The 27,873-nt window shown below is 44.9% G+C and overlaps 1 protein-coding gene and 1 long non-coding RNA gene across 4 annotated transcripts in view; one reads left to right on the plus strand and one right to left on the minus strand.

Moving 5' to 3' along the window:
• The first annotated feature begins 1,704 nt into the window (after nucleotides 1–1,704).
• Nucleotides 1,705–24,970, plus strand: LOC130530912 (uncharacterized). 2 transcript variants are annotated; one of them, XR_008951946.1, is made up of 4 exons: nucleotides 1,725–1,956; nucleotides 9,691–9,760; nucleotides 20,203–20,428; nucleotides 20,918–24,970. It is a non-coding gene; the product is annotated as an uncharacterized LOC130530912 (long non-coding RNA). The 2 variants fall into 2 exon arrangements; XR_008951945.1 differs by having other exon boundaries at nucleotides 1,705–1,956; nucleotides 20,203–24,970.
• Nucleotides 24,570–27,873, minus strand: part of zic6 (zic family member 6) — a 70,462-nt gene continuing 67,158 nt past the window's right edge. For both annotated transcript variants that reach the window (XR_008951944.1, XR_008951943.1), the window contains one exon: nucleotides 24,570–27,706. The gene's annotated coding sequence lies outside the window, so the exon portion shown is untranslated. The remainder of the gene's footprint in view (nucleotides 27,707–27,873) is intronic.

Below are 27,873 nucleotides of genomic sequence, written 5' to 3' on the forward strand. Positions count from 1 at the left end.
TATCCAAAGTGTCTTTATTTAGGCTTAAATGTGAGATATGCCGTTGCTATGGTGATATGGTGGCTGGAGCCCTCCTCCCAGCTGTTAGTGGGGTTTTTTTGTGAGTGAGAGAGAAAAAGAAAGAGTGAGGCTGCATGAGTGCGTGTGTTTGCGTGCGTGCACGTTTGCATTGATGCTGCCTCTGTGCTGTGTTCCCCCTTTCAGTCTACAGAATAGTGTCTCTACTAATCCGTGAAAGTTGCGGCGCTCTGAACCAGCGGCCAAGCCTTTTCCCACTGAACCGGAGCCTGGGGTCTGCGCTCCGCTTTACACTTGATTGGTCCCTCCCGTGGCAGGACTCCCCTCCCTGCTGGGCGTGGGCCCGCCCCCCTCGCTGGGCCGCTCAGCACGGCCTAATCGCCTTCTCTCTACCATAATTACCAGCGCTGAGCCTCAGACTCACTAACACAACATTAAAGTCTGGCCGGCCAGTCCTCACCAACCCTCACATGTCTGTGCACTATGCACAGGCCCACGTGTAGGCCTTAAACCATTATCAGGCACCTGTTCCTGCCTGGGATGCCCCCCAGCACTGTGGCGTTGGATTGCATTGCCAATGGTCAGGAAAACGAGCTGGGAGGGTGTGTGTGTGTGTGTGTGGCAGCTGTGGTGTTGTCCTCCTCTCCCTGCAGTGTAGGTGATGTGTTTATTTGGGTTGGGATGCTGCAGCGAGAGGCTGTGTGAAGTAACTATCTTCTTGTTGTGCTGTGCAGACGACCAGAGAATCCACCCTGCAGAGACAGGGCCCTTTGATATGCGACCACTTCAAACCCCCACATACAATGAAAGCAGTCCGTTGTGGAAATGGTGGATGTTGTGTGGGCAACGTGAGACAGATTTGTTTTACTCCAAACTAACACTGCGCTCCAATTTCCAAGCCCACCTTTCCTTTTTCCCACTACATATACAAGCAACATGCAAAATCAGTCATCGGCACAGTTTTGGGCGGCCCAAAAGAATTTAAATTTCAGACTATTGCTCCAGTGGAGCGAGCATATGGGACAGGCCAGGTGAAATGCAGTGACCTGGCAAAGAGTCCAAAGACTGATGAGAGCCGGGTACACGTCAGAAGGCGCTGGGTGTGCTGGCACTGGCAGTGCCCAGAATGAGGATCAGACGGACACCCAGCACTCGTTAGCTTATTACTCTCTTATTAGGAACATTTTTGCCTTGCATGGATTGGCAGAGTCCCACTAACCACCCTCTTCTCATGGCCCAGGCTCTGTCAGAGCTGATCAAAAGACATTTCTTCACATCTCCAGACGCCAGGAAAAAAAGGAGAAGAAAAGAGAGAGAGAAGAAAAGAGCCAGAAGGGGGCATACTGCTCTCTCTTTACCATGGTCTTTTGGTGAATAAGGACTTTTCACAATGCCCTCTCCTCTTTCTTTATCCTTTCATTCTTCTTCTGGTGGAAAAAGAAAAGAGAAAGGAGGGAAAGAACTGTATTTCCTCTCACGTTTTGTCAAATTGTTTTTGCCATATCAAAAACAATTGTCTTCAGGTGAAGAAAGCCCCTGCTGAATTACAACCATTCCAGCAGGAGAGAGGTCTTCCCAAATCTGAGTGGCTTCCAGGCAGCCAAGACCCCCTCGAAGTGGTAATGAAAAGTGTAACTTTAGCCTCCCAGCTGTACGTCTCAATCCATAATCCTTCCCCAAAAACCTCACCATAGTGCCGCCTACCACTCCCATGGCGTTCCCAGCCTGTGCCGGGCTGGGCCTGCACTGATTTATGTAGCCGGATTTGCTCTCTTATATTTACTAGGGTCGTCAGGGCAACTCTCTGAAAACACAGAAAGTCCCGTCTCAGGGCCTCACTCTCAAACAGTCCGTTTTACCCCTCTGTGCCAGTAACGTGGACGCTTCGGACCTCTCTGTGCTCATGGAAGACGGTGGCCTGTTTCAGCGGCAAGCGAGGTGAGTGACGGGTGGGCGTGTGGATCTATGAGGGCATAGAAGCTGGGTCATATTGTTTGGTAGTGGTGGCTCGATCTTTAAACAGGAGAGGATGCTGCCCAGCATTACACTTCCTTCTGCAGTTTCTTTGTCATTTTCACACACTCACAATGATTAATGCCCGGTTTTCATCCCGGTGACCTCTAATTCTGGTTCTGGAAAGTGTTGGGCCACAGTGGTTCACCAGGATCTCCTGGTAGCCCACGTCATCCTCTACTGTGAAGTGCTGGATTAAAAATGGATTCAGTTGCGGTGAATTATTCTGGCACAGTTGCAAAAGGAAGATATTAATTGTAAATAAAAAAAAATCTGTGACTAATTAATGATTTGCGCTTAAATTACAGATTTTCAAAGAGTTTGAATGAAGGCTCTTCTGGACTCTTCTGTCCATCAGGGTTTCTTTCCTATGGGGCACCAGACTAAGATTAGAAAAAAGTGCTGCCCACCAAGATAGACTGGATAAGAGTTAAAAGCTTATTGATAAGTGAGCTGCTGTGGATAACGGTGTTCCGCTGTGCTTCCAATGCAGCCCAGTAAAATGCCAAGGTGACCTCCAGGTAGCAGGTTTATACATCCTGTGGTTGGTTGTCTACATAGTGTAGTGGTGAGAACAGTAGGTGGTGGATGCACACTCAAAGGAAGGGATCAGCTCATCCTATTTTGTGTGTGTGTGTGTGTGTGTGTGTGCGTGTGTGGGTGTGTGGGTGTGTGGGTGGATGGGTGCGCGCGCATGAATGTTCATTTGTGATTGAGCAGAAAATGAAAGCATTACTTCTCTGAACATGTAGAATCGTACCTCTTATAGGTTCTTGGTTAAAGGTAAAATTTAAGGGATCTGAGAGACCCAGAATGTCCCGAAGTCAGTCAGACGTCTTCGCTGCCAGTTGGACAGAATTTCAAAAGGGGCTCGGGAAAGAATCGGACCAATGCAAATGCTGACAAAATGGCGGCTGTTGCTAAGCTAACTGGGAGAGAGGAAGATGGAGCTCATGCTGTTTGAGTGCCGTTTAAAAGAAGCAGCGATGATAAAGAAAAGAATAGAGAATCATTTAATCCTTCATTTTGTGAATTTCTATTTTGTAAATTACCTTTATAACACGTCCAATGTGCCTCGCGATCTGTTCTCTCCAAGGTTTACTGACATCAGAGGTGCAGACAGGCTTTTAAAAATGTTCGAGTTTGTTTTCTCGACGCGACTTTATTTGCAGTTTACATGTTTTACGAGGTGGAAAAAGGGGGTAAATAAAAAAGCGGCGCAAACTTCAACAGAATCCGCCATGAAAATGACTCCGTAAATATTTTCATCCAGATTTTGGGGCTGTGAGCTGAGGAAAATGTGACAGGTTCATAGGATAGTCTGTTTGAGACTTGCACTTGAAAGCGTTATGTGATACAAGGAAAAACTTCAATTTTTTAAACGCTTTATCCCCCCTCCCCCACCACCAGCCCCCCTCCCCCAGCGTTAACTCTGGGAAATCATGTGAGAAATAGAAAAGACTGATAACTTTTTTTCTAACAACACTTTTCTACTGATGTCGTGTTTTTAGGAAGTGAATAGATTCCGGAGGATTTACAGCGCGTTCAAAAATAAAGTTTTTATTTTGTGATGGTTTGTTCTGCCAGAAAAGATACCACATTTGAAATGTAAAGACGTGATATCAGTTCCAGCCAGTTCTACAGCAATTTTGGGGAAATAATTTGCTGTAATATCGCAAGACGGAAGTTTGTTGAATCTAAAACAATTGATATGAGTAAAATCTGTGATCCAAATGAAATACAAAAGATTTATTGGAATAGATGATAATTGTTGGGGGAAGTGTAAGAAGAAGGGAATCTGCTGACAGGAAAAATTTCCTACATGAATGCACAGAAACAGATGGTGGCCTCTCAGGCTGCAAACTGAGGGAAGTTTCACCTTCCAGTGGAAAGAAAAGCATCTAATCTAACAGAGTTTTTGATCAGAAACGCTGCTTCTTATTTATTACTATTACAGAGTCTCCAGATCCAGACAATGGCCCTTGAAGTAATGAAAAGACGAGAAATAAAAGAATCTTCTGGCCATTAGAAAACATCTTGAAACAGAGAACTAATGATTTTTTTTTATCTTTTGATGCGATGCACAAAGTTTTATGGATGTGAAAACAATTAAAAAAGGATTACAAAAGAATCTTATCAGACAGATGGCTCCTGCCACAAACAGCAAAAAGAAAACAATGTGAATAATCACTTCCAATTGTTGTTTGTCTGACAAAAGCTGGAAAAGTTGAAGAATTCCCAACTTTTTGTTCCTCCATCTGCTCATTTCATTTAAACTGAAGTTTACATTCACCACTGATTCTCTCACAGTTTTACAAATAATTCCTAGAAAAATAAACAGTTAACAATCTTACAAATAAATTATCTTTATCTTTATACAGCATGCAGCAAAACAATTGTGTTGCAATTTTATTTCTATTTACAAAGGCTAGAAGAGCAAATCGCAGTTTTTATCCTGTAACATTATGCATACATAAAAATAATAAATTAAATTCAAAAGAAGGTAAATATGTTCCTTTTTAAATAAATTGTAGGAATCTATTATAATGAACCAGAATTAAATTGAATTTAAATAAATAACTAAAAGGATTTTAAAATGATCATAGCTAAAAAATTGTATTTTTATGATGCGTCACACAAAAAAATAAAATGATAAAATCAAAACTTTATCAGCTTTGTTTACGATCGCAAGATAACATAATAAATCATCGCGTAGCTTCCGTGGCGTTTGACGGTTAATGTCGAAATTTATTTTTTAAAGTTTCACCTCAAATTATTTTCCATTTCACGCACTTTAACTGCGACCATATTTCAGTTTTCACTTATTTAAAAAAAATACACAAAAAATAGAAGCAGTGTAGAAGCAGCTTTAAGTGGTGTTGAACTTGTAAACCTTTACTTTTGAGATAAATTCATGGTTAGAACCTGAGTTAGCAATGATGATGATGATGGTGATGATGATGGTGAAGGGATGATTGTGAGTGTTCACTGAGGGTTGTTGGAGGCCTGCTCACATCACGGAGGCCCCGCGTTTAATTTGCTGAGTTAAATGCTGCACCTGAAGCTTCTGGTCACACATTTGTTAAAATGGGCCTCAAATGAGCTCAAACATGCTTCCACGTGCATAAAGGGAAGCAGTCAGAGCCACAGCACTGGTGAGAAATAAATAGAGAGCAGATTTATGTGGAAGTTCTTCAAAGGCTCTTCGATTTCACACTGTCAAATTAAAACACCCATGCATTTTAATTCCATTTATTTTCTTATTCCCGCTAGTTGGTCTTCATGCTTATTTTTAACACACACTTTATAATTTAGGTAAGCCAAGACATCAGAGTTAAGAGTGGAATTCATCCCAAAGAATTTTCCAAACTGTAAATAATTTATTTTACAGTTTGGAGGTTGTCATTTTTGATGGATTGATAGTTTTCGATACTTTCCCCTCAGGCTTGGTGCCGCTTTATGAATTTGTAATATTATGGCTATATTTGGCTTATTTTGGGTATCTATTCTGACTAACAGTGTGTTTTTCCTATCTGTTGTGTTACCTGTCCTGTCATGGTGACACGTGCCATCAGTAAGCAGAGTGATGCCACGCTGCACGTTCACTTCCTCGAATATCTGCTGAGTGTCACTCAGTATTTCCAAAACTGACAAACAAGATAACATGTAACTTGCACTTATATTAAACTGAAGGTTACTAGAAGAACTCTGACTTGCCAAATCTGGAGATTTAGCACGTTTCAAAATGAATAAAGTGATTTAAAAAAAAAAAAAACAGGTTGCAAAAATATTAAATAAATGATGGAGTGTTGCTGCAAACTTTTCGTGAGTGTGGCAAACATATCTGACAAGGAATTGCTCTCCACCCCCAGTAAATAAAAATAGGTCAGCGTTATATAACCAGAAAGTTGACTGCCAACATCCTGCAGCTTGTTTATGGTGACATCTCACTGCCTGGTCGGCAGGGTCCTACCACTGTGCATCTTTATTAGTAGCCCTGGTGGCGTGGGCACCGCAGCAGTAGCAGCAGTGACAGCCCTCATCCCTCCGCTCTGCCCCACCTCACAACTAAGCTGTGGATTTGACAGACAGGCGGCTCAGGACAAGTTCACAACAGCCGCGCCAAAAGCAAAATATGTAACGGTGCACAGCCACAAAGAAGCGTGTCTTCCTTGGAGAACAAATACAGTTACACAGCTTTACACAGAAATAAAGAAGTTTTAGGGTGAACATGAGAGGAAAGTTATCCTTTAAAGTAATTGACTTGTGAAGCAACATCCCAGCATAGCTTGACTTTATGTTTTATTTACTTACGAATGAGGCCGATGGTGAAAAGTATAGATATTGAATTCTGTGGGTTGGATTTTTTTTTAAATTTTAAAATAGGGGGGAAATCCTCCTGAGGAGCACCAGGAGGTGCTGTAAAGCAGTTAGCCTTTGATAGCACAGCACCGGCAAAAACAAACATGGCTGATGAGAAAGGGGAGGTGGGGGGTATTTGACGCACTATTGCGATCGGAGGAGGTTTACGGACCTGGAACATCAATATTACCAAAGATCCCTCTCGCACATGCCCCCTACCTGGAGGAGAGGCACCCTGCCATGATGTCAATGTCAAAAAAAAAAAAGAGGTCTTGTTAGCATTGATAGCATCGAAGCATTCAGCACCCACAACATGCTGTAATCACTGTGGAAATGTGATTTTATCCAGTAAAACATGGCCCGCCTGTGCTGTTTAATTGTTGCTTTTTCTCCTGGTACTTGACCAGGGTTGTAGTGTGAGGCCGTCTCCGTATCGACCACTGTGTGCAGCTGTTAGCTAGTGATGGTAAAACTGGATTTAAGTAGATAATTTGATTGCTTGTTGTCACGTCTCAGATCAAGACTCAGAGAAAGTGATAAACAGAAAGTCAAGGCGAGGTGACCCGGTCCTCCGTCCTCCTCGTCTGAGGTGCTAAACCCCACTCTAACTCAGTACCACTGAACCTTGTGAGTCACAACTGCGAAGAAGTAATGTTATTTAAGTGCAATCTGTCACCAAATGGCCTGAAAGGAAAGTGCTTGCCAAGTGAACAAGTCTAACAGCAGCGTATATGGGACACGCGCGCACGTTAACGCGCACACATACACCTCCGCAGCTCCCTGTCATAACACCAACAGGATGGCCAATTAATCAAAAGGGAATCCACGGAATTGTCATTAACGCCATGTCTGTCAAAGGTCAGATGTCAGGAAGCAAGTCTCAGCCAAATGAAGAGATTAGTTTTCCAGAAATACCAGGTCAATTGAGGCGGCAGTAAAAAAAAAAAAAATACGAAAAGGAAAAAGTGTAAATATCATTTCGCTAAACTCTTGAGCTCTGGCTGTTGCTTCAGCTTGTGATCCGCCTTTAAGGAAAAGGAGAAATGTTGTTAAATTTGACAGCTCGGTTCACGAGATCCCAACCCTTAACAAGTCTGCCGCCGTCTGCAGCGGTACTGGTGACAGACAAGGAGCTCTGGCGCGATGGGGCGCTGATGGTGCCCAGGTGGTGCTGCCACACATCCATTATGGATGCATGAATGTTTGCACCTTCAGGCCGGGAAAGTTGAGTGACACAAAATAACTGTGCAGGGACACTACAAACTGTATCCATTCCATGTTGTGAAGGGTCTAAAGAGGCTCCGCAACGGAGGGAAAAAAGAATATGCACAAGCATTCATGTTGGAAAAGTTCTGATCCAGTCACTCAGGAGGTTCCCGTGTTTGTTCCGATGACATCACTCATCACAATAATATCTAGTTTGCGCAGACGACAAAAATGACGCAATTATTCTCATCTTTCAAGAAAACATTAGTGGGATCCAAGAAAATGTCCCTTTAACCTCTAATATTTCAGCTTTTTTCCATTTGTTTTCTCCCAATAACGATTTTAGCGCAATCTTGCACAGTTTGACGGAATTTCCTTTTCCCCGATGACCCCCGAACTAATATTCCTGACGATTACTTCCACGTTTTGATAAATGCAGCAAATAGTTTGCTGACAAATTACAGTATAACATTTGTTGTTAGGAAGTTCAGGACACCCAGCGATACTATTCCTCCGGGATGGTGTTCTGGGATGGTGAACCCTAAAGCTGCTCCCCTGATTTGACTTTGTCTTTATGAAAGTCGAAGGATTCCGGTGAATTGCTTTGCGACCGTTTGTCTGAGTCAGCGGCTCTGCGGGATAATAGGACGGACTAACCTGCGTTCACTTCCCGGCCGTCATTTCTCTATATGAATTCAAACTGCTTCGCCAAGCGTTCTGCCTAACCCCCCCCCAGAACATTACCAATATGGCTGCTGGTCTCCGGGGGATAATAATAACCATCGTTTGAAGGAATAAATTATATATTGCCAAAATGAAGCTGGCATATAATGCAGACTGTGCATGTGGCGTAGGGCCTCTGTATAAAGACATGTGCTGATTGTTCAGTTTGGGGGGGCCTGGCAGTGAGGCGCGGAAAAGATCGAGACCACACGATGGAAAGGAGGCAGCCACTGGAGAAAAGAAGACGTTAAGAAGGTTAACCCACTGAGAAGGCGGAGGGACGATATCAGGCCCCAAAAAACAGCCCGTGCTGGGCTACGACCTGCCTCGAGCACCAAAGAACAGGCTCAAAGGTTCTATTTGAGCCTATATGTTGCTGCAGCGTAGGGATACGTCGCCTCCGCAGCGCAGAGCCGGCTGCTGGTGACACACCTGCGTGCATCGCTGCACGACACTGTGTCCGCGCCCACTGTGACAGGTGGAAAACACAGACCTGCTTCAGGTGGTCCATGTGATCGTAGAGAGGCTCCCAGGGGAGACGCCGGCGCGGCGCTGCGTGGCAGAAAGTCCAGAACCTTCCGCCTGACACCCGCAGCTTCTTGCCAGCGCTATTAGGTATGGTGTTGAATCAGCGCTGTAAACGGCGCCTCTGTGCTGGTGCTCATCAACACCGCCATGCAAATATGTCTCGGTGTGGAGTTCTCACCCAACAGAATTGGGTTCAAAGAGCAGGTTTAATGGAATTTCCAAGGAAAATCGGTGCAACCATGAGTTACTGCAACCAGGCTTATCTGGGCTATTTTTTTTGGGAGCAACTGTACTCAAGGTTGTCTAAGAGGTGTGTCCATATATTTCTCTGGCCGAGCAGTTGACGGATCCAGAGAGAACAGGATGGAGGATGGAGTGGGGAGAGTGAACTATATGCTGTTTTATCTTTTGTCTTTCATCACATGTCCATAAATATTGGCTGCTACAGCCCCTCCTCAGTGGGCTTCAGGTACTTTTGTTCAGCGAGAGCGCTCATTACGACTGTTATTTTGAGAGCTGGCACTCTGGAAAAAGCTTTTAATTTGTTCATGGGCGAGTCTGAGTCTTTTGTTTTATCAGGAGATCACCAGACCAACAGAGTTGGGGACTCATTCATTTCGGCTTGTTGCCTAAAATGTGCTCGGCTTCATGACGGCGAGACGTGTTTGCCTTGAGCTCATGTTTCATCGGGACTTCTGAGGGCATCTGGTTCTGCCTCAGTCGAGCCATATGTGTCTCTCTGATCATGTTGAGCCAGAGCATCCTCGGAGTGTTTTTCCTGCGCCTCCTCTCTTCTCCTGACCTCTCACCCAGGATCTCTCTCTCTGCTTTGTTGTGCAGGTCAGAGTCCCCGCACCCGCGCCTGCCGAGCCGTGCGGTCACATTTTGGTATGCAGATGCGCAGGCGCAGGTAAGGAGTTTCCAGGTGCACCCCACGGTGATGCTGACCCGCTCTGATTCCCCTCGCAGTGCTCGGGTCAGGCTCGGGGCCCAGCAGGCTCCCAGCACAGGTCACAGAGGGCCTCAACATCCCAAAGATGAGACTCCAGACTGGCATGAAGAGTAGCGTTTGATGTAGTCCTGAGCTGAGCTGCTTTTTCATGTTACTATGACTTTAATTAGCTCCAGCAGCTGCCGCTTTCCTGTTGACAGACCCCGGCAAACTTCGCTGTGTGTAATCTCTCACAGGTGACTGTCAGCTGCATGTCAACGCGCCGTATAGCAACGAGCTGCGTGTTCTCCTGTAAGTCGTGTCTTAGGGAGCGACGATGCTAATTAACTGTGACGCGACAAGATCCGATGGAAACAAAGCTCACGGCGTCTCAATGGCCGCCGCGTTTTGCCAGATATATGCAAATACACCCCACAGCACCAACGCTCTGCCCCTTGTTGTTCATTTATTTATTTATTTTTTACAAGTTTCCTGTTTGTTCTCTCAGGATGCAATCAGAAATAAAGACACAACAAGGTTCTCTCGATGGCAATAAAGAGGCACGAGGCGTTCTTTATCAGGATTCCCGGCTCGAACAAAGACATCTTAACCCCTGGAAATTGCCCTCTGAGGACTAACAGCTAGGAATTGATTTCAGATTAGCCGAGTGCACCTCGCTCCACACTCTCCTTTGTCTCTCCCAAGTTGGTGGATTTCTCCTCAAAACTATACCAGAGATGAAAAAAGGGGAGACTTCACAGCTGGCTATGGCATACTAATACCCTGGACTCATTAAATTAATGGGGGGCAGATTCCCCTTACTGCATGTGCACTGATGCCCTTTGAGTTCACCGTGGCTAGAGGGTGTGCAGCACTTTGAAAGCCCTGACCGGCATATTGAACGTGTTTTATTAGAACTCTTTTGAGACTCTTGGCAGGATGCACACTAACTCCTCGCCTTTAAGTTCCTTGCACCTCTCCTTGTGATCTCATCAGATAGCCACTCTATCCTCGGATTCAGGCGCGGAGCGGGGGAGGGCGCGATGCACGCTAAATGAGGCCAGAGGTGTCCGCATCTCAGCAGAGGCCATTCTTTCCTGGAGATGTGGATCTTTGAGACGTGGTGCGCTGCGAGCTTTGATGTTGGAAAGGTGGTCGGCGTTGGAGTGAAACAGGCGGCTCACAGGCAGACATTCACAGGGATTCCCTTCAGGGAGGAGAGTCTGGCCTCTCCTTGGACAGCAGTCCATACAGTGTTGATTTAATTAATCTATTCAGCTATTCAGGAAGCCACTGAACCTGCACTATAAAACACATTCAGCCCTACAGACGGCCATTATGGGCGCCGCTGCCCATTTAATGTGAAGACACCACTGCAAATCACCGCATAATATAGGCAGGCCGCAGGAACGAGAGGTTCTCATCGGCCCTTTCAAAGGTAGCGGGAGCGGAATTTCAAGAGCTAAAGGACAAAGAAAAATATTGTTTTTTATAAAAATATTGAATAACTCTTAAAATAATGGGGAGGGGGTTGAATATTAATATATGCTTTTTGCATATTTGCCCAACAGCAGCACAGGCAGGGTGATGAGAACGGGGGGGAAAAAGAATCTCTTAATGCTCCTAATCACCCTTAAGGTTAGTTGAACTACTGTAGATGATAAGAAGTACATATTGTCTATAGGCTGTAGCTCAAAGCCAATTTGATCCTCTCCTTTTGTCATCATCATCATTAGTTTTTCTGTGTAGTCATCTAGGCTGATGAGATTATACACAGTCAGCCATGAGCGAGCGGGACCCATCTGGGTGGGCCGAAACACCCAGTATACGCAGCTCAGTAAGAACCAGGAGCATCTACGTTGGTTCAATGCAGCCCTGATGAGGCAGCCATTGTTGAAAGTGCAACTTCAGAGAGTAAAACGAAACCCCCTCGTAGTAAAAATGGCTGACTCAGTGTGGGGGTTCTTGGCTACTTCCTCTATTTGGCTTCGGCTTTGCACGTGGCGAAGTACGCAAATCCGCGTCGGGCAATCAGTTCATTTGTCGTGGCTTGTTTTGACAGCAGCGATTTTGCGAAGCCTTTGATTTCAGCTCGATTGCTGTGGCTTCGACATCGCTGGGCACGGCACCTCATTAGCGATTCCATAAGAAGAGAGCCATGTTCTGCTGTAAGCGGCCGGTATAGCGCCGTGATGCTACTCCAAAGTGTGCTGGGTAATTTATTCCCTCTGCGGTGCCCATCATCCTGATGCAACTCACACTGTGACAAGGCTCCATCTCTGGTACCTGGCAACAAAGTCGGTGGGGGTGGCGAAGGGGAGGGGATGGCGTATATTTTGTGATCGAAATCCGAAGGGTTGCGGGGCAGGTTTATGACGGCCCGATAGCATATTACAGCAGCTCTTTCACCATTGAAATGAAAGATGGGGAAAAAGACAATTCAGAAAAATCTCATCCTTTGCGATCCATTTTCTGCTGATAGTAGCGCCATTCTGCTCTTTTCTCAGAGCATGGCTTAAGCACTTCAAAGTTAGGCGCTAATGGAGAGTATGATTCATTTGGCAGCTCATATTGTCCCGCTTCAAAAAGCTAAAGCTAGCCAAAGACACACTGTGGGCTGTTTCCAGCTTCAGAGGAGAGAAAGAATTTGGCTTGAGCTTAGGCCGCCCATCCCCATCCAGAGATGGGCTCTTTTTCATCTTATCGTGGTCTTAGCGTGTTGGTGCCGCGACTATGTGCTTCACAGGTGGGAGTCTGCCTCTGTCAAATAAGCCAGTTCACTAAGGACGGGATTTGCCGCTGTTATTTTTCTATTAGAGAAGAATTATGCTAAGCCCTTAGAGGCCATCTTTGTGTTGCTATGGCAGCCCATATTTCCTACCGGGTTGAGACCTTGAATGACTACAGTGCAAAGCCAAGTAGCCCCAAAAACCCTTTGAGGATTAGACCCGGGGTCTCATAGTTATGCAAAACACCTCTGATATGATTCAACCTTGAATCGTCAAAGTTTATTACGAACGGTTGTCTTTCCATCAAATCATTGTCATTTTATTCATTTCAAAACCTTTAAAACCTTATCCTTCCATCTATCACGTGCATGAAAACAGCCATGCTTCGGTGCTAATGTATGTTTTATTTAAAACAATCAATGCATTTCTTATTTTTGATGAGTTTGTACGTAGCCCAGTGAATTAGAGGTGTTACCCATGGAGTTCTACACAGCGTAAATCTTCTGGTCATGCATGAGTAAACTCACAGTCAGGGAGTGTCCTGCATATAACATCCACTGCATCTTTCAGCCTAACCAAGTGATGTTTCTGCGTTGTTTTATCCATCAAACGCAGCCCAGGCTCATGAAAGCCATTTTCACAAAACTCGGGTCAAATTCTACGCATAACCAAGTCGATAGAAATACTTCCCATCGCCTCCATCTCTAGGTGCAATACTCCAAAACTGTTTCCATGGAAGCCCTCAAAGCGGAGGGATGTATAGACAGCTCCTCAAAGCTGACACCCAGATCAGGCTTTCACTGTGCAAGACTGACACTGTTGTGGCCACAAAGCACAACAGGAAACTACTTTGAGGAGCCGAGGGCTTTGAGTGTCCGATTTCACAATCGAAATGGTGGCCGGAGATCCCCAGTAACAGATGAATGAGTCCACGTTGGACGACACATGTGCAACACGAGTGACGCCCAGTAACTTTGCTGCCGTAAAAGTTTTAAAAGCATCAGCTGAACGCCATAATTTGAAATCTGCGGCACACTTCTGTGTCCTGGGATGCTGCAGGCCTGTGCTGCAAACACAAAGTTGACAATATATCTAAACAGATCCAAACCAACTGTACTTGTTTTTTTTGTGTTTTATTTTTTTTTAAACTTCACAGAAAGCCACTATCAGAGCCATATCTCGCTGGCATTCTGGGAATTGATCAGCCTCGATCCCAAGCTGCATCCTTGTCAGCTGGCGCGTCTGCCGAAGATGACATGTTTTGTGACAGTGCCTCGTCAGTGACTGCTCTTGAGTGAAATCCCCAGCCATGTTCGCTGGTGCCAGCGTCACGTCCATCATCGCATTTTTGACAAATTCGTCACACCCATCTCTCAATCTAATTGGTCTTTGAAGCCCCTGTAGACAAAGGCTGCTAATCTCGGTAGCGCCTGTTTGAACATCTCCTGCTTCTCGAAGTCTTTGAGTTTTTTGAGAAAAAAATAAAAAAATAAAAAAATAAAAAAACATGACAGTCACAGTTTAGGTGCTGTGATGTCACACCCTCTTTTCTGGCTTAAAAAGTTCACTTGATATAAGATTTGGTGTTCTTTCATGTGAGGACTGCAGTGATGTGATGTTAGCATGCGGTGTGCTGCTGCTGTTCTCTGTCACCTGCTCCTGCACAGACTGACATGAGAGCTAGGCTTTTTATTCCGGTGACTACAAATTAAAGATCCTGGGGGAGCTAAATTCAAGCAACACACTGAGAAGCTGTGAGATGAGTGCATGCAAAAAAAATAAAATAAAATAAAATCTCTTATGAGAAGAGTTTAAAGTCAAGGGTCAAAATGCAGATTTCAGACATTTAATTTCTGATCGTTTTATTCAGAAAACGCGCTTGTTATGCAAGAATGTGAACGTCAGATGATGCAGTTGGGGTTCTGTGACGTATGAAAACGCGCTATCATCGGGATCTGGTAATCTGGTTTAATGCTTCTGACGGCGAGAGCAGATCCTCCGCCCCCCCGCGTCGCCGTGCTCACCTGCACGGGGCTGCAGACGGCTCCTCCGCCGCCGCCGCCGCCGCCGCTGCTCCCGCCGCCGTGTCATGACAGCTGGGATTTAGGCGGGATTAAAGCAGAATAATTCAATTTAGCGCTGGAATTCACCTTGCTGCGCCGAGCGTGATTAAATACTGCTGCCGAACAAAATGCAATTATGGGCAGAGTTAAATCTACATCCAGACGCGAATCCTGTATCTGGAATGACAGAAACTCGAAAGTCGCGGTAACCACGATTGGATTTAGCCGGAAAGACAAAATATGAAGAGCGGAAGCGAATGTTGGAGATAATAAACACATTAGAATTCGTTTAGGCACATTTTTAAATGGGTGAATTTAACCAGTAGTTCGGTGAATGTATGATATCAGCGTGAGAAATATCTAATTTATTTTAAATCACATAATAGTTAGGCTTTATTGGTTAATTTTCGACGCTCTGTACATAAGGAGGCCCAAACTATACTCTTTCCAGGACACAACACTGTATGTAAGGTTCTTCCTATTGTTTTTTTTTGTTTGTTTGTTGTTTTTTTTGGATGGTGTTGTCTTAAATTTTCATTTCTTTCCCCCGGTTAATGCATTTGTGACACCAACTCCGTTAATGCGTTAAAATACTAAGTCTAAATAAAGCCTAAGAAATGTGGTAAAATACATTTTGCGTATTGGAGACTGGCAATTAAATCGTATTTTAACCAAATGTCACATTTCCAATCATTTTATTAGTAATCGGTTCCGTTCAAAAACAGCAATACTAAAACATTTGGATGCGTCTTTAAAATGAAATATTCCCTCCTTTTAAGTCCTTCTTGCCAGTCCATTTCTGTGTTGTTGCGGGTTTTACAAATGTCCGCTTTAGTGTAATTGCCCTCGGACAGAGGCAGATTCGCGGGTGGTTGCCCGGGACGCAGGCAGGACCAGCCTGAGGCCCATTGTGGATGTCCCGGGTAAACTGGTCTTTGTAGAAACTGGCTGGAGCAGCCTCTGCTTTTGTCGGGTGTGCTGTTTACACTTGGACCGGAGTGGAGGAAGCCTCGGAGCGGAGCCTTGCTCTGGGATCCGCTTCTGTTTCAGGGACTAAAAATATGACAGGAAGAGTTGCTGCATGAATCCGATCATTTAACACAAAAATATTCGATTCTTTGTCCAGAAAATATTTACTGATCTTGATTGATCTCTCTCTGTCCATCAGTCTAATCAAGCTCTGTATTGTAATTATAAACATTTCCACACATTGATAATAATAATAGTAATAATAATAATAGTGATAATAATAATTCTAGTTTAGGGTTGATTAAACCGCCTAATTTTGAATCGTTAGTTGCTGGTTGATTAAGTTCCCAAACAGATTTCAAACATATTTCGAAGAGGAAAATGCGGCTGGAGCTCACCTGGCAGGTGCGGGTTTCTTTCCTCTTGTTCTAAACTCTTTAGACTCTTCCTGTGTGGACACAGTTGATAATTTTTCAAGCACTTTACATCTTCGGTGTGTCTACGTCTGAGTCAGCAAGTTTGATTTGGCGCTTTGAAAGTTTGGCGTGGTGTGTTGAGCAGACCTGAGAAAGTTCACGTAATCGTATTATTCAGATCAAATTCTGACGATTCCCCCACTTTCCTGCCTTTAATTAAAGCTGATTAGGTTGAAATAATATTGAAGTTCATTAAAGTGGCCATGAAAGGCCCTCGGCTTTTCCCCATTTCGCACCTGTAGCGTCGAAAACTTTGATTTATTTGGATCTTTTGCTCGATGCTTTCGTTCCAGTTATATGATCGATGTGTTGTTTACTGTACGTTAACAACAGATATCGTTTAGAAAATGCTTATCCTAAATTTCCATATTATTATTAATTAGGTTTCTTTGTGCAGGATCGTCATATATTAAAACAATCAAATATTTAATTTTTTTCTGTCGCCGTCTAAACTTTCTTTTTTGTAAACAACGTGATAACATACGTATATTCAACCACCATGAATCAGATTTTAGAATCAAATATCTGTGTATTTAGTATTATTGTGCACTTTTATTTGTGTTGTAGCCTTCCCATATGTATGTATGTATGTGTGTGTGTGTGTGTGTGTGTGTGTGTGTGTGTGGTGTGTGTGTGTGTGTGTGTGTGTGTGTGTGTGTGTGTGTGTGTGTGTGTGTGATTGAATCCTTTTCTGCATATCAGAAGTCTAATCATTAACTTATCTTTTATTAAGTGCGATTTTGGTCAATGTTAATAGGAGGAGTTGCTGTGTTTACAAAGTGAAAGCAGCTGTTTAGCTGTTGGGAACCTTTTCTGATGATAAAGGTCAGTGTTTGTCTCCTTTCGGTTCTGTTCTGCAGTACAGCAGTGGGCTAATTAATGATGTTGTGGATTCAACAGTTGATGGCTAACGAAGGCTTGCCACATGTTCTCAGCAGAAGTCTACTCCAGCAGTATCATGTCTTCCACCGTGCCTTCCATCTGAGTCGCTTCTTTAAAATGAGAGCAGATCATTTCATTCATTGGCGTGGAGAATGGGTATTTTTACATGCCTAATTTTACAGCATGTCTGTGGAGTTAATTGTGCTTAATTGTGTGTCATGGAATGTGTGTTCATCTGTGCCTCCATGTGCTCGTGTGCCAGCGGGACCGTGTGCCCATATGTAGTCGTACGAAAGCTCCGCTGTTACTCTGGGCCATTGTCTCTGCCCATGTATATTGGCTGCAGTCTATTAGTGGAGTTTAACCCCCGTGTTCAGGGAGTCACATCCCCTATACGCCACTCTCCATTCTCAGAGCAGCACGTTAACATTTACTCTCTTCCCTCCCCACCCACCCCTTCACTTTTGTCCTAAGAGGGCAATTAAGGAAACAAACGTTTTCCCTAAGATAAGCTGGCTGCCAGCTTTGCATACTAATGCAATGCCAAGTGGTTACAAATAGTGAGTGCTCTAATTACCGGCACTGTTTTCAATCAGAAATTGCTCAATTTCCCAGGATGAGGTCTCCATTGCTGCAGGAAAAAACACACACAACTTGACAGATGCAGATGACAATCATCTCTGTGTGGAATGCGGCTGATTCCGTCCATGTGTGTCTGCGCACGTTGGTGTAAAAAGGGGGTGAGCTGCGGTAAACATGGCGGAACCCTCTCAGACAGGAAATGGATCCCGTCAGCCTGCGCTCCATTTGGCACCACAATTATCCCTTTTGCAGCTTCATTAATGTAAGTCACACCAGACAGTGCTCGTCGCTAACTGATGAGCACGATGTGGCGCAACGACTCCGGGAGCGCAATTTGATGCAATTGTGTAGCCGTGTGATCATCAGTGCAAATCAGGACCCACTCACTTATTAAGTAATTTCAGTTGAAGAAAATTAGAAGGCACGCCATAATATGCTTAAAAGCAATAATAAAGCCTACTGCGGCTAGCATCAACAACAAGACGAAGTTACTTTTCAGTGTCGACCCGGGGAGGGACGCACAATACTGGGTGGCGGTTGCAGTGACAACGTCTGATTCCCCGCCTGGAAGAATGAGTCACTCTACAGGATGTGTGTGCAGGATCCATCCGTTGCCCTTAGCTAACCTTTAGCTCTGGTGGCGGCTAATGGAGGCCTGGCCCTCGATCAATGCGCTCGGTGGCTGTGCTCCCCATTCCTGCCCTTTCACCAGGCCAAGAAGGGAGGGGATGTTGCCAGAACCCACGGCGCGGAGTCATCGACCTCTCCACTTTGCCGTCCTGTGGGTGACAGCTGCAGTGCCAGCGAGCCTCGGGACAGCATGCTGTCCCCATCATGCAGGAAGGACAGCCAGCAAGTCCATTTTTACAGTGATATAAGAGAATGTCACCAAAGTTCCTCTGCACGGATGTCACATTCGTCTATATGACGTATCGGTGTATAAAGAGACACTTGTTTACCATCATCCTCAATCAGCTCCTGTATTATTCAGGGAAAATAGGAGTTGGTATTGCAGACCACATCGAATAGCTTGTCAAGACACGTGTAAATACCACTGGACTAAAAACAGGAAATCATATCTTTTTTATTAAAATAATAATATAATGAGAAGCCTTTCAATCATGAATCTGTTGTTCTCTGCAGATGATGTTGAGCTTGGTAGTGGACCCAAGCGGTGCAGCGTTCTTCACCTTTTTACACCTTTTCTCCGTTGGTCAAAAGAAAAAAATGATGACTCAAAGGCTCAAACAACATTTACAATGCGTTTTAATTGCGCTGGCTTCAGTTGGAGCTTTGAAAGCCCTTAACGAACAACAGCAGATTAAACATTTATTCCATACGAGGCGAGAAGCAAACACGTACAAGAGGTTTAGAGCGGATTGTTCTTTTTATTATCATTAACAGTAATGTGATTCCAAGGCCCCCTGTGACCTCAGCACAGCGGTACCACATCTCAGAAGTCATTCATTAGAACAACCACGCAACGCAGCGGCTGTCAAATAGACGGGGGAAAAAAGAGCTTTAAATAAATGAGATTGTTCATATAAGCCAGATGAAGATGCTGAGAGAACCCAGCAAATTCAAAGCGTAGCTGCTCCAGCAGCGTCGACTGAAGACGGCACAAAGAATCCCGTGATCCAGTTGTTGGTCTCGCACTATGTTTGTAATGACGCTCATGGCCCAGTTTGGATCGTAAAGGGTTTGAGCGCCGTGTGTTTGGACTGATACTGATGCAGCGTTCCCACGGACCGACTCAGGCTGGGCTGAAACGAATCTAAAAGCTCCTTAGGTCTTCCTTCCCAAATATAAATGGATTGAACCATTTTCCCCCTTGATTTAACCCAGATTTACTGAATAAGATTTTGTACAGTCAACACACAGCCAAGGCCGCATCTCTCAATTATGCCCCCCCAACATAAGAGCAGTCGAGCAGTGTTTCTTCATACCCGCGCCCCCTGGTGCTTCTTGTCTTAGCGGCCCTGCGAAAGCCCAAATCATCCACCTCCATACGTGCTAACGTGCGAACGTATACATACGTGCGCAGAAACACGATACGGGGTGGTCAGGGGCTCGCTCGGCCTGAGTGACAGAGGAGGAATTTGCTCCAGGAGGGGTTGTTATTGCGGTGGGGTGGAGGGGGTGGGCAGCCGTGTGGATCCTTGGAGTGGTGTGACAGACTCCCCAGCCTCCTGGTAGGATTTGTTGGAATGTGAGAGAGGAGGATTTTAGCACCAGGCGAACCACGCCAGAGTGCCGCAGACTTCATGCCATCTGTCTCAGCCTCCATCCTCCCTCTGCCAAACTCATCAGACCTTTATTTCCTCTCCCTCCATCTCCTTCTCATCCCTGTTCACAAGAGTAGCAGACATACTGAGATCCGCTAATGTACCGGAGGGAGGGGCGGGGGGATCCTGGGATTATTAAGCAGATTCAAAAAACAAAAAACTCCAATTGATGAACATGCATTTTGGATCTATGGCTAAAATGGGTTTGATCAGCAGAATAAGAGCGATTCTTACGGTTGTGAGTCTCCTGATGAGTTAATACAGACACAGGTTACCAATTAGAGCCAGCGAGCTCATTTAATTATCACGCCACTATGAAAAAGCTATTACTTTAATTAAATCACAAGTATTTGTTGATAGATGTACTGAAAACTGATTTATCATATAGCTGGTGTGATAGAGTGCGTTGCTGAGGACTCCCCTCTGTCCTTTCAGGGTAGAACACTGGCTGACAGGAAGTGGGTGAAGGTCTTTTGAAGCTGACCCCCGGTCCCGGCACAAGGTCGGCCTCAGCCGTTCGATCCAGCTAGAGCAGAGCCAGCAGCCTATGCGGGGCCTCCGGGTCCCCGTAGCAGAGGATGGGACCAGTTCAACTGCCAAAGGAGGAGTTTCCAGCTGACACCAGTTTGGTTCATGAAGCGCCAGATAAAACAATAACAAGGTTAAAAGCCTTTGCCGGTTTGACTCATCTATCCAGTTAGTAAATGCTTCAGTATCAGCAGGTTAAACCTTTCACTGCAGCAACAACTGATGCTATAAGTGGGAGTATCAGGCTAGCATCCTGTCATCGGTAGTTCTCGGCAATAAGCAGATTTATTGGTTTTTAGAAAAAGGGGAACAACGTTTGGAAGTGGACAGACATCAGGATGTTGATGGTGTTACTGTAACCAAAAGCTGTGGAGAACAGGGGGAATTCATCATCCACACAAGGTTTTACGTGTCTATAAATCAGGTATCCCAGTTACGAGGTACCTGAAATATAAGAAGGCAGCATCTGTATTTTGCTCCATGTTTAACAGCTCATCCCCCCATATCTTGGAGATATTTACCAGGTAACAAGGCAGGCAAACACACAGGAGCAAACCAGTAAAATAGTAACTCTAATCCTGCCCCTCTCCCTCTCTCATCTATTCCCCGTTTCCCTCCTCAGGCGTGGAAATGAAAGCTGGCCACTTGCGGAGGATGACTGCATGAAATGAAGACGTGTCTGATTTGCACAGCAACCAATGATGATGCGGCGCTCCGCGCTCCCTGCTCTCTGATAGGCCTTTGTCACTCTCTTCATCTCGAGACTCGTGTCATTCCCCCCGGACCCCCATCCTTCCCCCCAACCACCCCGACAGCCCCGCCCCAACCCGACCCTCCAAAAACACAAACGGGCCAATCGAGAGACGAGGCTCAGGGGCTGGAGAGGGTTGGAGGAGCTCGGGCAAGGGAAGGGAGCGAGTGATGGGGCTCAGGAGGAGAGAAAAGGAGCACCAGAAGCTGATGTTGGTGAGGGCGCCAGCTGTGTTATTATTAATAAAGCATTAAAAAAAAGTGTGCACATCAAAGCATACAGGGGCTATGCTATCATACATGAAAGTAATGCACTATGGCCTAATGTTTCCTAAGGCGTGTCATGGTGACGCCGCTTTGATTTGAAATGCATTGTGTGGAAAATGGATTTACAGGAGTGCGGCGAAAAAAGTCGGGCATGGGCGCAGACAATCATTTCTAACTTGACCTCGTGGGCTCTTCAAAGTCTCTGCCGGTGTGGATAGTTAGGACGGATGGGTGAGACACCCACACATGGAAAGACACACTGAATGGACGCGTAGATCCGTCCAAAAGTGGAATCAGCAACCGCCCCAACAGGAGAAATCAGAAAAGCAGGTTTTCACGTTTTGATCATTATAACAACGGGTGCTGCACCTGATTATATTGCACTTCTCCCGTGGAAGTGCGCAGGAAGACACCTTTCTCATCATTCCCCCTGTGGCCAGGTAATTATCCTAATCTACCTTCTTCCTGGGCTCCAGCTCCTGTTCTCAGACCACCTCTGTGGCTTCATTATCAGCGCTGGAGCTCTCTAATGGCTTGATGGCTTCACTGTGCAGGCAGGCTGGCAGAGACAGGCTGGGAGGAAGACTGACAAAAAAAAGGGAGAAGGAGGAGGAGGAGGAGTGCCAATATTAATCATTAAAAAACAAAATGTGCCCCGAAGGTTAACGTCTTCATCATAACAACGCTCTTGATTCTAACAAGGTTAGCGCCTTAAAATTAATAACTGTTCATCAGCAGAGGACGAGGCGCTGGAGCCCAGCACTGTCAACAGTGTTGGAATGGAACAAAGTGCATCTATTCAAGCCTTCGCCTTTCAAGTAAAATTAGGATTTTTAGATTTTTTTGTTTTATTCTTTTATTCTGAATCTTGGTTTCTCTCAGACACAGTGGCAGACAAACTGTAGTCCTAATTGACAGAAAGTATTTAAAGCTTCATTAAACATCAGATACAAAATGATGCCGGTGTATGTAGGAGGAGATGGGCCACACGAGAAGGCTTTCTCTAGGATTTGGGATTTTTTATCCCCCGAAATGTCTTTGAAAATGTGAAAAAGAAATAGTGCCTGAGAATTTGGATTTAGGTTTTAGCCAGCGGATCTTACAAAATAGTGCCAGTTTCGAACCAGGATCACGGATGATGGAGTCTATCCAAGCAGCAGGCGAGAGGAGGGAGCACACGCCGAAAATGTCAGCAGTGTTGGAAAGTCACCAGAATCTCCTTCCTAATTATGTTTCTATGAGTGAACGTGACAAAGTGCTAAAGATTGGCTCCTCCTGGTGCGCGCTACAGTGATCAACCCCTGCACGTCGTACGTCTAGCTATTCACTTTTAAAATGAACTTTTCATCGCGTTGCTTATACGTCTTACCGTCAGTAACTGAGCTAAACTAGGGCCAGAAAGAAAAAGTCTTGTAGTTAACAGGTCGCCACGTCCACGTGTGTTTCCTGCACGCCCCCAACTTGCATGTTTCTAACCTCCCAACATACAGAAGGACTGGGGGTGGAGAGTCACTTTCAGCTTTTTTTTATTTTTTTTTTCTGACAAATGACACCCTGACAGTTGGAATAAATGTTGGGGCCCCTGAACAGATTTCGCAGTCACAAAAATAAAATGTGTTGGATTAGACAAAGACAGACATTTACATTCTACTTTTGAACCCCAATGAGAGCGGTGACAAATGCCACCCCACCCCCACTCCGTCTGTGCCACGATTGTGTGTTTTCTTTTTTTCTTTCCCTCTACTGAAACGTCATAAACTCTAGGTGACAAATCTATATGGCAACTAGACAGAAGTTTATTCCAAGTGTACATCGCATATAGACTGACACAGATTGAGACGCTGTAATGTGTCTCTGTGTGCCTCTAAATAGCCCTACAGGCTGAATCTATTATTTTTCTGCCGATTCCTTCAAAAACGGAGGAACTGGAATTAAATTAAATCCAAGTGTGAGCGAGAAAAAAGTCTTCAGAGCTGAAAGATAATGCACACCTCATAGATGTGTGAGAAATCTAGAGGGTTCGTATGTTTGTGGGGTAGATTCTTAGCAGAAATGAGCAAAACTGCTAGGAATTCGCAGCCTCCAGATCATATGCCGCGGAGCAAGCCCGAATGGCGTTTTCAGTAAATCAACAGGTGTTTTTATACTTCACGTTAATTTGATGCTGTCTGTGATGTAAATAAAAGGCATCAAGGTTAAACTCAAGGTGAAGGTGCCACTGCGGCGGCTGGCACCTGTGAGGAGTCTGTCAGCGCGTGATGTGTCTTTTAATGAACATCAGCCCTCCAATGAGGGAAAAAAATCTAATCCACAATATGAAGGAATAAGCAGACAAGACGCACGTATTCAAGTGCTGAAATATCAGGAGGAACGTTTTCAAATTTCTAAGACGCTGCCTTTTGCTCCGCACGTGCAAATACTGTATCCTTATGCAATTGTCGACCTCCATTATTTAAATGCAGATTTGCATTTGAAGGTATCAGCAAGGGAAACGTGCACAGCAACCATCGCGATCCAAACACAGCGCATTTCTCTTTGCAGAGCGATAAACCGGTCTAAAACGCAAAGCCCTCTGCAGGCGATATAAGTGTCCCCCTAAAATGAGGCCTTGCATGGAAGCCCACTGCGAGTAAGCTGCAGTAAGCATATAAACGGATGCATTAAGGTGACAGTAAATAAGCGCGCTCAGGGCGCAGGAGGATATTAATACACTCTCAGCTGCATCGTTGTTGTCAGATTCAGATGGCGCGTGCAGCTATCAGAGGGGTATCACTCTGCATGGGGTTCGGGGAGACAAGCACGGAGACATGCTCTCTGTTTTGTCAGGGGTAATGCGATGATACTTGACACCACGAATCAGAAACAAACTATAAATGAATATGCTAAAATGGGGTCCAATGGGTTTTGGGGAGAAAAATACTTGTTGAAATGTGTTTTTTCTTTGTCTTTGTCTTTTTCTCAGAAAAAAAATGCAATTTGGCGGTGGTGGTGTTTACGGCAGCAGGGAGAAAAAAGAAATTCTATATTTGTCTTTCCAGGGGCACAAAGCTGCCTAAAAGGTGAGGGTCTGGGTGTCAGGGAAGGTCTCTGTAGTTCAGATCACAACCGTGTGTTTTCTCTGCTGCAGTGACTGCGTTCCATCCTGCTTCGGGTTAATGCTGAGCAATATAGCGTGAGCATCGCGAGCAAATGAAGCCGAGATGTGCACGGCAAACGCAAAGCAGGAAGCAGGCAGAGCTGGAATCTTTTTCTTCCCCCCCCCCCTCCTAGTATAACAACCTCGCCATGAAAGGATCACAAAAGAATGTAAAAACCTGCTTTTCTGCAGCTTTGCTTTGACATACCAAAATAACTGGGGCGCGTGAGCCTCACAAACAAGCCTCGGCTGCAGATGAAATGCGGGATTTCTGCTCTCCAAAGGCGGCTGACACAAATAGTGCACATGCGGAACAGAGTTATACAAAACACTGTCATTTAAGGTGTTATTTTGCACCATTGGGATTAATTGCTGTGCATATGTTTACACGCACCTTTACTGGAATATGATGGCGGCATTAAATTGAGGCTGACATTTTGCAGCAACAAGGAGGCAGCGGTGGTGTAAATGAGGGGAACAACTGCGCTCAAAGTAAAAATAAACAGAGCATTGAGAACCCTTTCCTGTGTTTTGGAGGTTTCATTAATTATATCCTACTTCAAGGTCAAAGTAAAAGCTTTTCATGTGGCGTTTACAGGTATCAGCGCTCCGACGCCACACACCGATTATATCATTTCGTCTGTTTGGTATAATTAAGATGCGATGTAAATGGATGGGTGATCTATTTACTGACACCTCTGCACCACAAGTACGCAGGAAAATCAAATAGCATCCCGCTGAATTTAACACATTCTCTCCTTTTTCTGCCTCTTTACATAGAACATCTATATTTTATATGTTTGCAGCAGCCCTGTGGGTCCTACATGCAGCGTCAATCCTCACTATTAAGGTCTTTTATATAATCTAAACCATCATCAGCAAATGTTTGCTGTGAAAGATAACTAACCGCCATAGCTGTGTTTGTCCTGCACTACCAGGCTGTTGCCGGGTTTATTTTAACATGTGATAGCAAGTTATTTACCTCAGGCGGTCGTACCTCAGGTTTTTACCTTTGACATGAGACTCTTTGCTGCTTCTCCTGCTGCTCATTGAACACAAAATAGTAATGAAGTTGCGTCAAATCAGAGCCAGTGCCCACGAGAGGCATAATCCGTGCATAACTTTTATGTAATCATTTTCCTTTTTATGCATTTTTCCCTATCTGATCCTTTCATGTGTGGGCCATGACTGCGCTGGAATGGAACAGCTAATGGAAGATTCACAGCAGCACACGGCATTTCTTATCATAACGCTGATCTAATGCTACACTGTCTGTGTTTATCTCTTCAAGCAGGTGAGTAAATAAGCACCAAAAGAAAACTTGATTACTTTAGCTCATTGCTTCTGCAGGGGGACGTAGAGAGCAGGCAGGTGTGGTTTTAGCATAAGAGTAAAGTATGTTAGCCAGACAATGGGAGAGCATTAAAAGATGCCAATAGAGCATTATTAGTCAACAGCCTGAGTCGATACACCCCACTGGGCTGCATGTCTCCCTACAAACACAAGCAATTGCTGCAGAAGGCCTCAGCACCAGATAGAAACATCAATTACAGTAAATTACACCAAAACAGTGTGTAATTTGTTAGATATCCTGTGCTTTCTGAGCGCTTGGAGATGAAAGCGGGGTGTAGAGCACTGCAGCAAGATAACGTTCAATAGCCTTAAGATACAGTGTCCCAGCCATCCACACTGGGTTGAAAACAACAATTATATAAGATATTTTTTGACTGCGCATATAAAATTAGCACCCAAATATCCAAATACCCCCAAAAAGAGAGCTACGTTGGGTTTTTCAGAGCTTCTAAAGAGTCAAAGTCTCTGTGTGTTGTGTTTATTTCCATCACTGAGACAAATCTAACGCATTCGGTACTGAGACAATTAGAGAAGAAGATGCAACACAAGCTTGTGCAAATGCAAAGAAAGCACAAAGACCCTGTTAAGGGTGGCAGCTCCACTACAAATCCCCCCCCACACACACACCCACACCCCTTGAAAAAAAAAATGTCCCAACTTGGTCCTGATTGCTCCGGCGACTTCCCTTCGCTCCGCCTGATTATCCACCAGGGGTGTTGTTGGCGTCTGGGGACAGATGAAGATTTGGCTGTTTCTGGGGAACATTTGGGCGGAGGGGAGGAGGTGGCGGGGCCGGAGTAAATGAAAGACAAACGCCAGTAGTGCCCACTCAGCTATTTTCCCAGTCAAGTTCAAAGGCAAGCCTGACCAGCCGCTCCACGGGAAACTTGCGATGGCTCCTGCCTTTGTTTGCTGTTGCTAGGAGACTTGCAGAGGGCTGAAAGTGTTTGCAATGGGGTACAACATCAAAACCATTTCCAATATAAATTTTTTAGACAGGCAAGCATTTGTGTCCTGGCCTTTACAGAGAACACTGAAAACACTAGCAAATAATGACTCACGTCTTTGTTAGTGAGCCGATGAATTCTCGCTGTTTGTTTTAAGTCTTTGCTCTAAAAACAATGGAAAAAAAAACCCTCAGCCATGTGAGTCTGTACAGCATCAGTGCTGTGATTGTATATGAGCATTTTCATGCACTAACTTAACAGGCATAAGCTCCGGTTTGGCTTCCCAATGAAGCTAATTATGATGCTGTTATCTGTTAATGGGCCCCATGATAGAAGGGTGGCTAGACATGTGTCACAGAGAGCTCATTACATATCATTAGTTCAGCACTCCAATAATGTCTACACCTGCTGAGGAGAAGATAATGACTTGGCCCCCGATATTTGCAGGACTATTGTCTTCACGGGCGAAGCACCACCAGGAGGATAGGTCCACAGGAAGTAGAGCTGCGTGGAAACCAATAACGCTACAGTATATAACAGATAAAGCTGCAGCGGTCTGGAAGCTCACTTCAAGAAGAGCTTCTGGAAGACAAAAAGAGAGAAGAAATAGGGAAAAATAGCCAATATGTAATTTCTGCTGCTATCGCTGGTTTTCATTTACGGCCAGCTCACTCGATAATATAGAAAATGTGCCTGAATACACTAAGAATATGGATTTTGTCTGGTGATTGAGGGGCCTCAGCGACCGCTGTGTCTGTGATAATAAGAACAAGATCGTTTCTGTAGCTGCCTTGTGTTTTCACCACTCCAGCCAGCAGGCACGGGCGCGGCAACGACACAGGGTATAAAAAAAGACAAACCACAGCAACGGACATCACCAAAGTCCACGCTGCTCCCGCTAGGCGCTTTCCATCCGGCCCGGCAGCCTCCTCATCCGAGTTTGGAAACTCCGCAGCTTCTGAAAAGAAGAAACACAGATGTTATTCCCAACCTCTCCTTGACTGACAGGAACAGAACTTGACCTGCATATGTGCAGGAAGTGGAAGCAAGGTCAGGCTTCGCTCGATAAATGTGAAATCACTGTGCACAGGCGGCAGCAAGAAAGAAAGAAAGAAAGAAAGAAAG

The sequence above is a fragment of the Takifugu flavidus genome, chromosome 9, assembly GCF_003711565.1.
Source record: "Takifugu flavidus isolate HTHZ2018 chromosome 9, ASM371156v2, whole genome shotgun sequence".
NCBI lineage: Eukaryota > Metazoa > Chordata > Actinopteri > Tetraodontiformes > Tetraodontidae > Takifugu > Takifugu flavidus.